Raw genomic sequence first — 14,600 nt, 5'->3', positions numbered from 1 at the left:
GCTAGGTGGCTAATTTTTAAGCCCCGGGGGTCCACTTGTCTCTGCCTTCAAAGCACTAGGACTATAAGCAAGTACCTAAGCAGTCAACTTTTATTTTTTGCTTGGGTTCTGGGTGTCAAATAGGTCCCCATGCTTGCACAGCAAGCACTTTATCCATAAAGTTCTATTCCTATATAACCTAATGTTTCTAAACCTCAGTGTCTTCATTCTCAAGATGAATTTTTACTAGTACTCATCTCATATGGTAGGAGAAATAAACACATGTAACAGACCTAGCCGAATGCAATAAGAACAAAATAAAAGAGGTCTGATAAATTGGCAATTTTTTGCTTGGGTTCTGGGTGTCAAATAGGTCCCCATGCTTGCACAGCAAGCACTTTATCCATAAAGTTCTATTCCTATATAACCTAATGTTTCTAAACCTCAGTGTCTTCATTCTCAAGATGAATTTTTACTAGTACTCATCTCATATGGTAGGAGAAATAAACACATGTAACAGACCTAGCCGAATGCAATAAGAACAAAATAAAAGAGGTTTGATAAATTGGCATTTCATTATCACTTGGAATCCTTCCTTTCATCTCTGGGCTTCACAAGTAAAACCAGAAACAAAGACGTGAGTTGTGATGAAGAAGTGATAAAGGCTTTGCTTTATCCTCTGATAACACATTTTATGCCATAGAACTGATTTAGGCTCATGTGAAGGGATACTAGATAAGTTGTAGATGGGCTTCTGGGAGTGGTAAAATAAACCCTAGGTTTAATTTCCTTAATAAGGATGTTTGAAACATGAATACTTGAAACATGTAAAATAAACCCAAGGTTTAATTTCCTTATTAAGGATGTTTGAAACATGAGTAGAATACTTGATAATTTAATGATTGCATGTTCTAGATTTACGATTAGAATATATGCATATAATCCAATATATATAATTTGCATTTTTTTGAAGAATAGTTGCTGAATTTTACTGCTTAATTGTTTTAAAAACCACAGGGAACATAAATCTATCACAGGGGATTATGAAAATTAAATTGTATAATAAAGTATAATATATTATTGATGTCAAGCACTCAGTAAAAACCTAGAAGAACCACTATAGTTTATCATTATTATAGTTTTGGAATCAGAAAATGCTACAGTTTAATTTTGATTCAGTAGTTATTATTTGCGGGATCATGGTGTCATTTTTTTCCTTACTACTTTAATCCTCACTAATCTTTAAAATGAAAAAAATAATTGTAGGGCATTTCATTCCGGGGGCATAGTACAAACACACTGAACATCACCAACATTATAATGATATTAATAGTCTGATATTAGAAGGCAAAGGTTTGTAAGAAAAGAGCGTTGTCCTTTATAAAAGAAGAGGACTTGATATGTGATCTTTCTCATGAGTCTTCAACTAGCACACTTAAAATGTTTGGTGACCACATGGCATGAGTACATGAAAATCTATGTTCTCCAAACATGATGGTGCATGTAATGATGAGTGAAGCTCACTGTTCTAACTTCATGTTCACAAACAGCAGAACCTGAAGATGTTCAAGAGGTTGTGAGCATGTATAATTTTCTTCTCTTTCTTTCTTTTCTTTTCTTCATGAATGTCTGAAAGCATTGAGGAAAATAAGACAAGGAAGGACACAAAATGAAGCCAAGATTGTGGAAACTAGATTATAATTTACCTGTTCTCTCCTACCACTAATAATCAAAGATAATTGATTACATAATATATTTATCAGAATAAATATGAATAAAACAGATGACACAAAGTTCTCAATGTGTTCAAGCAGAAAGCACCTAATAGAAAACGAGTTTCACCAATGAATGGCAAAGCTATTGTGGAATTACTAGGACTGAAACTTCTGCTAGACTTTGATGGGTCATTGCTGGGTTTTGTACCACTGGATGGAATTGTACGTGAGTAGATTATTGGACAGGCTGAGAATAAAGCCCAGTATGCTCCATGATTGCTCATTAATAATGCCCTTCCCTTGCCAGACCCTTCATGGACATTCCATGCTTTCACCAGCACACATCAAATGGAGAATCCACACAATGTGATGGAATTCATTCCTCTGGGAATTACAGAGAATCTAGAACTTAGGAAAATATTCTCTGCTTTGTTTCTCATCATGTACCTGGCCACACTATTGGAAAATTTATTCATCGTGGTAACTATAACTATAAGTCAGAGCCTCAGATCTCCCATGTATTACTTCCTCACTTCCCTGTCCCTCATGGATATCACTTATTCATCTGTCATTGCTCCAAAGTTGATTATGGACTCTTTTTCTGGGAGGGCTACAGTCACCTTGGAAGGCTGTATGACACAGCTCTTTGCAGAGCATTTCTTTGGTGGTGTGGGTATCATCCTTCTCACTGTGATGGCCTATGACCACTATGTGACCATCTGTAAACTTCTGCACGTGTTACACAGCCATGATGAGTCCTCGGGTGTGTGGCATGATGGTGGGAAGAGCTTGTGTTGGGGGATCCATGTATGCAACCATGCAGCTTCTCTTCATGCTTCAAGTACCTTTCTGTGGCAACAATGTCGTTGAACATTTTATGTGTGACTTGTTTCCATTGTTGAAACTGACCTGCATGGACACCCACATTCTGGGTCTCTTAGTCATTCTCAACAGTAGGGTGATGTGTCTCACCATTTTCCTTATTCTCATGGCTTGTGGTCATCCTCTGATCCCTGAAATCTCATGGTTCTGAAGGGAGGCACAAAGCCCTCTACACATGTATTTCCCACTTCACAGTAGTTGTGTTGTTCTTTGTACCTTGTATTTCTTTGTATGTGAGACTTATCCCATAGACAAGGCCATGGCTGTGTCCTTTACTGTTATTGAGCCAATGCTAAATCCCTTGATTTTTAGCAGAGGTAGAAAATGCCCTGAAAAAAAATTTGGATGAAACAGGGCACCCAGAGTGGTCACTAAGTGATATGCTAAGAAAAACTATTTCTTACAAATCCATTGGAGATCTGCTCTTCACATTAGTTCCAATTCTTTTGGTCAGAGGATGCAAGACCATCTTTTAAATTTAGAACCACAGATCAAGATATCATAGTGGATAGTAGTGCTGGCTCATGTCTTTAATCTTATAACTCAGAAGGCTGAGGCAGGGAGATTTCTGTGAACTGAGGCAAACTGGGTCTATGTAACATGTTTCAAGCTAAATGGGGTGACACAGTGACTCTTAAAATATACCGTAGTCATCTGCCTAATCAGTTTAATGTATAGTTTTCACAAAACTGCACCAAGATATTTTACAATGTGTCTTCTTTCTCACAAGACTCTAGGCAGAACTAAAAAATAACACCAATATTCTGAACTGTATGGACCTTCACAGTTTAGTATTATATCTTCAATTCTACCTCTCTGTACTGCAACAAACACTTCTAAATGATTTTTTCGACTGTCTTCCTATAACTTTTTTTCAGATCTCCTCATTGCAAAGGAAAAGCATAATTTCCAATTCTTTCTTTTTTCACTTTTATTGGCTTATTTTATATTTATACAGCCAGATTGTATTGTTGAGATTAATGATAAAAAATTATACTCCAGAAATATTTCTTGGATTTTCTGTTCTGCAGTTTCCTCGGTTGTAATCCTTGAAACAGAAGGGGTTACATTTGCCCTTTCATATTGGGACCCCAGTGATTATAATGGTCTGAGTTACATAGTATATGTTTCTAATTGCCATCAAGGGGTTAAAGTATAAAATGACAAGTAACTACAGGATTGCAAAAAAGCACGAAGAAGGATTTGGAAAGAATGAATACATCTAAGTACTTTAGGAATTTTAATCCTCCAGTTTGAGCATTGTTAGGTGTCTTTTTTTAGGCTCAGTCTCAAAATATAGAGTGTTATTTTAATACAGAGCTCAACACTGTAACAATATTCTGGACCACCTCTTGTTTTTGTTTAGAGAAGAGAATGAAGGGTCCTGAAGTCACAGGATCTATTTTTGAATGTGGACTTTTCAACTCAGCCTTAAATGCAGATGACACCCACTCTTCTGTAAACAAACTCTCAACTTATGCTCTGTAAGCAAGTCCAATAAACTAGTTAGGATTAAAAAAAAAAAAAGAACAGAGTTAATGGAAACCATTATTCCACCAAAGTTGACCCCATGTTGGCAAATCCTTTGGTCTTTGATTTCTTATTGCAACTTCCCCCCACTTAAATTTCATTGTATATATTTATATATATTTTTATGTAACCTGCTTCAAGTTATTTTTGGAAAAATGTGTTAAAAGTTGCCTCTCTTTGGAATAATAAAACTATTCTAAAAAAACAGCAAGCATATATTTTATCCTAGCTCTCCAACAGCATTTCACTTGTTTTGCAGAATATATTTTCATTCATATTTTTTTGGGATAGCACTCATCTTGATTTTTAAATTTTAACAAGAAGATAGAATTTTCTTAACCCATATGATGAACACTGACCTAGAACTGTGGCAAGCTGTACTCTTTAGTTTCATCGATACATATGTAGAGTTTACCATTTCTATAACCACACACCAGCAGACCATACAAGAAAGGAAATTAGAAGTAAGGTACAGTGGTAAAGATCAAAGGATGGAGTCTTCTGATTTAACTATGTGCCCTTTAGTTTCTCTAAGTGTGTTTGATACTGTGATTAAACTCAGAACAATGTCAGAGATACATGTCATGGCTTGGTGTCTTCATTGAAATGAGTGAATCACTAGGAAATTAGAAGGGAAGGAAGTTGGGCATCCACTAAGATGGACAGCTATGCCAACAGAGAAAGGAAATTCTGAAACTTGTGTTTCATAAATAATAAGACCATAAAACTTGATACAATATAATCAGCAGAATATCAAAGAAAAAATAGAAAGATTATTGAAACCTAAAGAGGACATATTTCCCAGGTAGTCACACCAAGACAGAGAAGGAGTAAATTATTTGTAAGTAATTACTGATAAAAATATAATAGAGACACTGGAGAGATGGCTTAGCAAGTTAAGAGCACTGACTGCACTTACAGAGGACCTAGGTTCCATTCCCAGAACCCACATGGTGGCTAATAGCTGACTGTAACTCCAGTTCCAAGGGAAATAGATGCATTCTTCTGACTTCTGTGGGTGTTGTATGACATGAGTGCACTTGCATACATGAAGGCAATTCACTCATGCACTCTACCATATATGCTGAATCCTATTCATTCAGGTGTTTGTAACCAAACGTCCTTCAGTGTAAATGCATTGACTGGAGTCTAGTCAGCCCATCCAGTGGTTTTATGTAAGTCATACTCTCCCTCAACCAGCAGCAATCAGTCTCAAATAGTTCTCAATCTAGTGCTGGCCTGCCACCTATTTCTCGCTTACCCTTTGGCCCTTGTTTAATTGAGCTGACACAGGTCCCACATTCGATCCCACCCTGCAACAGGTGCACCTAACAAAACCTTCAGTGGCCTGGAAGCCTCCACCTCCTTCTGTTCATGAACCTTTCCACCTCCTCTTCCACATTGATCCCTGAGCTGGATAGGGAAGGTTCCATATAGGAGTCCCATACTACACTGTGCAGTGTCTTAGTCTCTGAAACATGGCCAGTTGTGGCCTTCTGTGTGCATTGCACTCTGATGTACAAGGAAGCCTCACTGGTGGGAGTTGAGGGGTGCATTATCCCTCTTTCTACCCCTTATTCTGCTATGTTCCATGAGCCATGGTTGTAGAGATTCGACTGCAGAGGTGCCAACTAGTACTAGGAATCTCCCAGGTGTATGTTCTCTATGCCTGACCAGATATGCAACACTGTTGTGGCCTCCATCTGATACAAAAAGAAGCTTCTTTGATGAGTGCTGTATGGCATGTTTGTCACTTTAAAGGAGGTCTCTTCTGTCTCACACTACTTCCCTTTCAAGCAGCTCCTAGGTACAGATATCCACTAATGTTCAAACACTCTAACTGCATTTCTTATAGGGTTTCTAGTCCATCGCTTTTCCCTCTAGGTTTCCTTGCGCCCCCCCCCGAGATTCACTCACCTCTACTCTTTAATTCTCCTGTCCTGCCTCCCTCCCCCTTCCCTTCCTAGTCACAGTGCCCCCATTATCCCCATCCTCCCCCCAATACCTCCAGACTCATGCCATCTTTCCGTTCCTGGCTTCTTTCGTTCCCCTACGCCACGGTCCCTTGCATGTACCTCCCTCACTCCTCTCCTCCCTGCAGATTGCTCCCACTTTTTCCACCTCCCTCAGATAACATCTGTTCCCTACTAACCCCATTTCAAGTTTTTTCTTTTCCTGTAACTCCATGTATCCTTTACTTTTACCTGGCTCTTGGTGTTACATCAGAATTTATTTACTCACTTATAAGGGATTGGTGCTGCAATCCACAAATGAGGGAAAACATATGCTGCTTGCTTTTCTGTATTTTTGTTACTTCACTCATTATAACACTCTCTATCTCCATCAATTTACCTGCAAATTTCATACTATCATCTCTTCTTACTGCTGAATAGAACTCCAATGAGTAGATTACCACATATTTATTAACCATTTGTCAGCTGAGGGACATTTAGGTTGTTTCCATTTCTTAGCTATTGTAAAAAGAGCAGCAACAAACAGATGTACAGGTATCTCTAGAGTATGATGAGTCCTTTGGGTATGGATCAAGGAGTGATATCACGGGATCATATGGTAGGTTCATTTTTAGTTTTTGGAGGATTATCCACATTCCTTTCCATAGTGGTTGCAGGAGTTTGCATTCCCAACAGCAGTGAATGAACATTCCTCTTTCTCCACATCTTCTCCAGCATTTGGAGTCTTTCATTCTCTTGATCTTGGCCAATCTGACTGGATAAGAAGAGGAACGACCCAATAAAAAGATGGGTGATAGACCTAAACAGATGGTTCTCAAGTGAAGAAATAAAAGTCGCTAAGAAGCACCTTAAAAAGTGCTCAACATTATTAGGAATTAGAGAAATGCAAATCAAAACCACTTTAAGATTTCATCTTACCCCAGTCAGATTGGCCAATAGGGAAAAGAAAAAGATGGACTTGGAGTTGGGTGGGTAGGGAAGTGGGGGTGAATCTGGGAGGAGTTGGAGGAGGGGAAATATGATAAAATATACTGAATAAAGTTCTCAAATAGTTAATAAAGATATTTTAGAAATATTTAAAGAAAATAAAATGAAATAAAAATATTCTTTAAGAAATATATCCATTATGAAAAAGTAAATAAATGATTGTGGGCAAACTGGATATCCACATGTAGCAAAACAGAGCTAGATTCTAAACTTTCACACTGTATAAATATCAACTCAGATTAAAACCTTTAATATGTGGCTTGAACATTTTATACTCCTAATGAAAAAATAGGGAGAACCCTTTAAGATCCAAGTAGAGGTAATGACTTTCTAAGTAAGAATCCCGTAACTTAGAAGAAAGAGCAAGAATTAGCAAATGAGAGTGCCTCTGATACAAAGCTCTGCCTGGCCAAAACTCAGTCCACGGAACAAAGAGACAGCCCCATATGGATAACAGCCTTTAGTATTTATCAAATAGGACTTTTGATATGAATCAAAATACATAAGGAACCAAAAATTAAGCTAAAGACCAATCAATCTGATCAACAATCGCACAATGAAAATTAATAAGTACTTTTCTCAAATTAAATAATTCACCATTATAATATGAAAAAAAATTCAACCTATAATAATTAGGGGAATAAAATCAAAATGGCATCCCATTTCAGTTAAAATGCTTATTATTAGGGAAATAAACAAAAATTCTTTATGTGGTGACACCATTGTTTATTATTCACTATTTGAGGAAATGGGAGTTATTCTATCTCCTGTAAAAAGTACTATGGAGTGCCTCAAAAATTAGAAATAGCATTTCTATAAAAACACAACCATCACTATTATTCTGTGCATATCTAAATAGTCAAAGTGAGTTTAAAGATAGCTGCATGCCCAAATTTATACTATTTATCCTCCATCGGCCTATTCTAGAATCAGTCTAGCTGCACATTGTCAGGTCAGCAATAAAATGTAGCATTTACACCCTGTAAAGTCCTATTCAGTCATAATGAAGTAAAGATTTTATTTGGCATAAAATGGACAGAACTGGATATCAAAATTGCCACCAAATTAAGCCAATTTCACATAACATATATTGACAAGGGAAGATAGGACATGAAACTAAATAAGAAACTAGTTATGAGGAAGGAAAAAATGGAGGGTGTAAGAACAGCAGAGGACACAAATATGATAAGAGGAAATCATATGCATATGTGGAAATGCCTTAATGCACGTCCTTAGTTTGCAAAATTCGGATTGCTTAAAAAGATTAAGAACTTTTCCCAGATTGTGTTCAATCAAGTGTCAAGCCATTAAAGAATACTTACTATTCCAATTCCAACAGCAGCCAAATATCAATAGATAGATTTTATGTGACTTGAGTCTGAATAGGTCTTGTGCATACAGTCATAATTACTCTGAGTTCATATGTGAACTGATATGCCATCTGGGGTTTGCTGTTTCCTTGTTGTCACCCACCACCTCTGACTCTTATAGTCTTCCAGCTACCATTTCCCAGATGATCCCTCAAACCTGTTGAGAGGAGTGCAATAACGCTGTCCATGTTGGTGATGTGCACTCTGTAAGCTCTTGTTCTTTTCATGATGACCAGTTGTAGGTCTCTGTGACAACTGCTCTCTACTACAATCAGTAGCTTTCCTAATGAATGTTAAGGAGATGCACTAATAAATGGACAAAGCAATAAGTCATTAGGAGTCATTTTAATACTATGTCCATTAATTAGAATATTAGTACTAGGCTCTCTCCTAGGGTCTATGACCTATGTAGCCACAGGTTCTTGAACCTGGCACAGATGCCAGTTTGAGTTCCATCTCCTGGAGCAGGCCTTAAATCCAGGTAGTGGGTGGCTGGTTACTCTCCTAGCAGTCATGCCACTATTTCTCTAGAGGGCATATCTGATTAGTTCCATCATTATATATTACTGAATTCACAGCTGGGTAAGATTGATGAGTGCTTTTCTCTTCTGGGGTATGCATAGTAAGTTACAGCAGTATGAAAGCTAGCAGGTAGGGATGAAGCTTCCAGATTAGTAGCCACTTGATTTCTCCATATGTTGCAACTCAGCTTTCTGTGGTCTTGAGCAATAGGATCTTACCATCTAGTTCTGGGGGGACAAAAAGAGTATTGGCAATGAGAATAATGTTTAAGTGTTTAAGGGAGTTGACTGGATGACAACACAAAGAGAGGTAATATATTCCTGGTACTATGTCATTTATTTGCAAAGATGAGGTGTCTATTTTGATTGTTGCCCCTGCCCCCTTATTAGTTAGCTCTATCTATCTATCTTCTATCTATCATCTATCTATCTATCTATCTATCTATCATCAATCTATCAATCTATCTTCTATCTATCATCTATCTATCATCTTCTATCTATCATCTATCTATCATTCTATCTATCTATCTTTCTATCTATCTATCATCTATCTATCTATCATCTATCTATCGTCTAACATCTATCTATCTATCTATCATCTATCCAACCAGCAGCAACGAGGGACCATCTATCATCTATCTATCTATCTTCTATCTATCATCTATCTATCATTCTATCTATCTATCTTTCTATCTATCTATCATCTATCTATCTATATCTATCTATCTATCTATCTCTCTATGTATCTATCATCTATCTATCATCTATCATCTATATGTAATCCACAGTAGGAGGTTTCCATATTGCATTTTCAAAGGTCTTTAGTATTAGTTTTCCCTCCAAAAATTCCCTCCTCTAAGCTCCCCTCCCTTCCCCTACCCCATTTAACAATTCCTGTTCTGTTATTCCCTATCCCTCTCTTATGTCACTGTTCTTTTATTCCTTTTGCATTCCCATGAAGATTTCCCCCTTCTCCATGGTCCCTTATTAACCCCACTTAAAACATTCCCAATGAAACATATATACATAAAGACAAAGCTAACATTTAAATATGAGAGAAAGTGTAATATTTAACTTCCTATGATTTGATTATCTTATTCAGGATGGTTGTTTAAAGTTCCACACATTTACTTACAACTTCTCTGCTGTTTTTTAATTTTGTGTATGTCTGTGTGTCTGTGTAGGGGTATGTGAATGTGAGTGCAGTTGACAGTGGAGTCCAGAAGAGGGTATTGGATCCCTTGAAACTGGAGTTACAGGTGGTTATTTAACCACCTGATATGGGTGCTTGTAACCAAAATCCAGTTATCTGCAAGAACAGTATTACTCTAGGGACTGTCCCCCCAATAATATTTTTTTAACTTTTAAGTTTTAATTTTTAAAAATTCAATCTGAAATTATTATACAATACAGTTTGATGGTATTTTGATCTGTTCGACTCTCCACACCTCCCATTACCACACCCAAGTTAGTATACTCTTTTATATAGAGTGTGGCCTATAAAGTCCTATATGTTTTCCCACATGTCCTTCATTGAGGGTCCATTTACTGGGCCCACCAAGAGTGACATATCTGCACTATACTCTCTTCATCTCTCAGTAACAATCCGTTGTCAAAATTTCTTTCATTGCATTGTGATTTTTCTCACCTATCTCACCACATCTATACTGGAATTTTGTCTGATTTGAGGTATCATAGGACTTGTGCATGCTGTCACCATTGCCGTGAGTTTATATGAGTAACTGACTAGGAGTCTGGAAGGTTTTTTTTTCTTTGTGGACATCCACCGCCTCTGGCTTTTCCATAGATCTTAGCTGCTATGTTTGGTATTTATTACAGCATTATTTTTTGTAAACTCTACCAAAAAGCAATGACTTTCATCCCTATTGAACAGTATCTTACCTTGACTATGATTTCTAAAGGCAGTCTCTTTAATTAACCCTAGATGTGTTAAAGGAGTTTTTACAAATATTCTCAGTGTTTTGAGAAACAAAGGTTTTGTAAACAGAGAGGTCACAAAAGTGTTCTGGAAAATCATGTGGCCAGAAACTTTCTAAACCCCGAGAGAACTGAGAATCTAAACTTTGGACTCATGATGTCACAGGGAAAGTAGAAACTCCTGTTGGAAATCAAGGGTGAAGTTCCTCTCCTGCTTCTTCATTTTTCTTTTCTCCTGAGACCATCTTGAAGACAGAGGTTGAAAAGCAATGAGAGCCCGCTCCACCTTCAGTGCCATAGGTGCTCTGCCTCTTGTTGATTTGAAAAAAGACTGACAAAGAATTCTCACACTTCGCTGACATACTGAATTGGCTACCCAGGAACGGATCCTAGGTGAGATGTTGTCTTCCAGTGAGAATGTCATGTCATGAGTGCAGAAAGCATGAATGTCATGGGCAGGTCACGGAGAATTATGCCAGATATTGGTCTATAGTTAATGTATAAACTTTGGCTGATTATATAGCCTTTCTGACCTTCAGATAGCTCATCCAGTACCAAGGTCAAGGGATGAGGAAGAGAATAAAACTACCAGTAGAACCTGAAGTCAGCAGGTGACATTTAAGGGTCCAGTGAAGAGAGATCTGGATACAGGAGTCCATGACTTTATTAATGGGAATTATAAGAACTTACTTGTTACCTCAGGCCTAGTGGACTAGAACCCCAAGTTCAACTTTTTATCTCAAACCTAAATCCAAGTCACTCAGAAATATACCAAGTAATATATATTCCACATAGTACACTGTGGGTGCAGAAGAGAATTTGTAATTTATTGAGACATCAAAATAATAAGCATGGACTATAACTCAACATGTATAGAACTTTACTAATATTTATCAACTACTTTTGCTTTCTAATTTAATTAACAAATATTTTAATACATGTATGAACTACAGTATGGTACTGCAGTATATGTGGCCAATGTGTGATGATTAGATCAGGTAATTAGTATGTATTTAACCCTAAATATTTATCATTTCTGTGTATTTGGAAAAGCAAAAGATCATATCTCTTAGGTTTTCTTAAGTAGATAATTAATTTTTTTTCAATTCCTGTTAACCTACTGTGCTGTAGAATGCATTCTTCTTACCCAACATTTTTCCTATATTTATTGAACATTCTTCATCTATCCTCTTGCCCCACGTTTCCAAGACTCTGGTAACATGTATTCTACTCTGTTTCTGTGAGCTTAATTTTTTGCTGTGCACATATAATTAAAACTATGCATAATTCATTCTCTCTGTCTAACTTCAATAAAGGACTATTTTAAAAGTAGATCTTAATAACTCTTTGCTTTTTTCCCTGTGTATATTATTCATTTACCATTTATATTTTCCAGTGTTCTCATACCTTAATGTATTCAATTTTAAAACTAAAACTTTCTGAGGCTATAAAATAATACTGTTTAAATAATGTGGGAAACTTACATCTTAAAGTACCAGTCACAGATTTACTGAGAAAGAAATAATATATATTACTTTCCAAGAACATAATAATAAAAGATACGAGCAAAAGTAAAGTCGAAGAACTGGGTTTGGTGGCACACGCATTTCACCCCACACACTGGGGAGGAGGCAGAGAAGATGCATCTGTGAGACAAAAACAGTGAAGACTACAGAGCAAATTTCAGACCAACTGGGGCTGGAGGGAGACTCTGTTTCAAAACAAACAAGCAAAGAAACAAACAAACAAAAAAGCCCTTTTTTAAATTAAAGCTGAAGAAGAGTAAATGAAGACACAAAACAGAATCACTTGTTTTTAATTATGTTCACTAATATTCCTTCTGTGTATCTGATGTAATAAATAGCATTAGGCTCTCATCTCAGATCTGAGAAATACCTAAGTGGCTGATGCTCTGAATTGGGTTACTGTTCCCTGTTGTGACTGTTTTTTAACATAAAGTAAAGCAATAAAGGTGCAGAAAAAAAGTTTTTCCAGGTGCCCATCTCAAAGGATATCAGTGTAACATGGAAGAGGCACAGTTTTTAAAAGCCCACACCTATCTATCATCTGTCTACCTCTCTCTACCATCCATCTAGCTATCATCTACCTATTCTATCTATCTAAGTATCAATCATTTATCTATCCATATTTATCATAATTTGTCTGTGTAGCTATATAGCTATACATCTATTTACATGTACACATTTAGGGAAAGCAGCAGAGCATACAGTCTGAATAATATTAACAATAATTAGAGAACACATTCCCAATGTTACTTGTAGGTGAATAGACTTTACAAGATAGACAAATAATAAAACATCATTGCTCAATAATAATCGTGAATCAAAATCAGTAATAAAAAGTGTTTAACAGAAATGGCAACTACAAATGTGATTTAACATATTCCTTTTTACAATAAAGTATTTAAAAATGTATATGCAAATGCAAATAACATGCACTTATACAGTGTACATATGAATCTGAATATTCCTGTCTCAGTTTCTAGAAAAAACATTTTTTAAAAAAGTATTTTGTTTACTACTTTTATTTTATATGTATGAGTGCATTGCCTGCATGTATGTAAGTGCAATCACATCATAAAATTCTGGCTGAGGTCAAAAGAAGGTGTCAGATTCCCTTGGAACTGGAGTTACAGATGGTTGTTATCCGCCATTTGGGTGCTGGAAATCAAAGCCAGGTCTTTTGCAAGAGCAGTCAGTGCTGCTAACCACTGAGCCATCTCCCCAGCCCCAGAAAAATCATTTTTAAAGCCATCCTAACTACCAATCTGTCTTATAGTTTTGAATGTTTACAAAGTTAATATAAAAACTCTGTTATTTGCTATGTTAGTCTGCTAGTTCTTCCTCAGCTAATGCAATATCTGAACATAAAATTATAAAATTAGGAAAATTGTATTGGGTTTAACCTTGAGATATAATTGTAAATATTCTCAAAATAGGTGTAAGCTATAAATTGCAAATGGATTTCTATAATTAAATGTATGTATATGTACATGTGTTTGTGATCTCTGTGAGTATGTGTGATGCATGCATCTGTGAGTGGATGCAGAAGCCAGAGGTTGATGACAATTGATCTTTGCTTCTGTTACTCTGTACCATATTTTCTGAGACAGGGTCACTCACCTAGCCTGTATCTCATTTCAACTAAACTGGCTGGTCAGCAAGTGCCTGGAATTTTTGTATCTGCACACACCTCCCCAGACCTGAGGTTATAAACATGCACCACCATGCCCAATTTTACAGGGGTCCTGGGGATCTGGAGTCAGGTCCTTAACGTTTGTGCAGCAAGCACCTTACCCACTGAGCCAGCTCTCCAGGCCATTTCTATCATTTTATACATTCTTGCCTGTATTGAAAAATTATATTTAAAATATCTATGAATAAGAGTAATTTTAATATTTTCTGATTCTCTAAAATTATGTAAATGCTTCATCTTTTATGTCATTAGTGTTTGATATTTATAGTATAATTTGGTAGTAATTTATAATGATCATGTTTACCCAAGTATCTTTGATACTGAATGTTTAGATCATTTTCAGTTTTCAGTATTTTAAAACTGCATAGTATTCCAATGTGAAAGCTCTCCATCTCTCATTCGCATTAAAATAAAGTATAGGGTTGGAGTTATGAGCTGAAGAATGTAAACTCATTCATAATTCCAGAATTATTTATTAATATATGCTCC

General features: G+C 36.5%; 1 pseudogene; it reads left to right on the top strand.

Annotated features, from left to right (window-relative positions):
* The first annotated feature begins 2,042 nt into the window (after positions 1–2,042).
* LOC103729633 lies at positions 2,043–2,925 on the top strand (annotated as a pseudogene).
* The last annotated feature ends 11,675 nt before the right edge of the window (positions 2,926–14,600 follow it).

This window comes from Nannospalax galili, unplaced genomic scaffold (genome assembly GCF_000622305.1).
Source record: "Nannospalax galili isolate Female #2095 unplaced genomic scaffold, S.galili_v1.0 scaffold593, whole genome shotgun sequence".
Classification (NCBI taxonomy): Eukaryota; Metazoa; Chordata; class Mammalia; order Rodentia; family Spalacidae; genus Nannospalax; species Nannospalax galili.
This window is presented reverse-complemented; position numbering and strand designations above follow the sequence as displayed.